The sequence below is a fragment of the Coregonus clupeaformis genome, chromosome 16, assembly GCF_020615455.1.
Source record: "Coregonus clupeaformis isolate EN_2021a chromosome 16, ASM2061545v1, whole genome shotgun sequence".
Classification (NCBI taxonomy): domain Eukaryota; kingdom Metazoa; phylum Chordata; class Actinopteri; order Salmoniformes; family Salmonidae; genus Coregonus; species Coregonus clupeaformis.
The window spans coordinates 32,038,566-32,039,650 of NC_059207.1; positions in this window are offsets into that span (position 1 = coordinate 32,038,566).

The window sequence follows — 1,085 nt, forward strand, 5'->3', positions numbered from 1 at the left end:
TTTGCGAGTGCAACACTAGGCTGGTGGGGACATAAAGGGCTCAGCATTTAAACAACATTTCATTGTATTAAATCATTATAGTCTATAAATTGCGCATATAGGCTGTGACTAACTTAGAATTAAATACAAATTAAACGAAAAATGCCTTATTAGGCTGTGCTTTTTAATTCATTTTTAGAAACACGAGTTTGGCCAGTCTGTTGCTTCAGGCTCATGCCTGGTGCCTGGAGAGCAGGCCAGCAGCAGAGAATATCCTCTCCACGCTTGCAGAGCCACTGGGATGGTAAACACCCTTTTGGCCACTCTTGCCAGGCTGGGCAGAGATGTTTTTATTCTTGTATTTTTTATATATAGGTAGGCCTAAAGGTTCAGGCAAAATAACCCAATCAAAACAGAAAGCTCCTTGAAAGTGAGAATATGCCAGGCCTATTGGGCCAAAATCAATGATGGCCTATTGTACAGATAATAGAAAACAATTTACGAAACTTTTAAGAGATCTGATTTTTTATTTATAAATACTTTGCTACAATGACACACTTAGCTAGCTACCCACCTCGTTCCTTTATGTTAGATGTGCACATAGTAAGTACACCATCATGCTTTCGGGATACGTGTCTTTTCAGATTCCACAATGATTATTTAGTTGTGGACACTACATCACCGCACTCCCTCTCCTGCTCCTCATCTTCGTAAGTCACCTTGATTTTGCACCTGTGTGTTTTATCAGTTTCTTTATGAAAATATTTAGCGAACTCCATGACAGAAGCTAGAGCAAGGGGCTATAGCAGCACACAAGTAGACTACAAATGCATGCTGGGCCGGGCTTGCCCTGAGCTCGTGAAGTGAGCGCTATTGGAGCGAGAAGGCCGCGCTCCAGTCAAATGGGCACGCTCCGCTCACATACTCTGACCTGGAGACTTCCAACAAATGCACTAAGATAACAGTATGCTAACTTCCATCATCTCCAAACTGCACGCAGACATAAAAATGGTATCCATGAGTTCTTCTGACACTGGGTAAGTAGAAAAACAACAACAAACCCAACATTCATTTACGTTGTGATGCAGTGACGACCACAAGTCTCA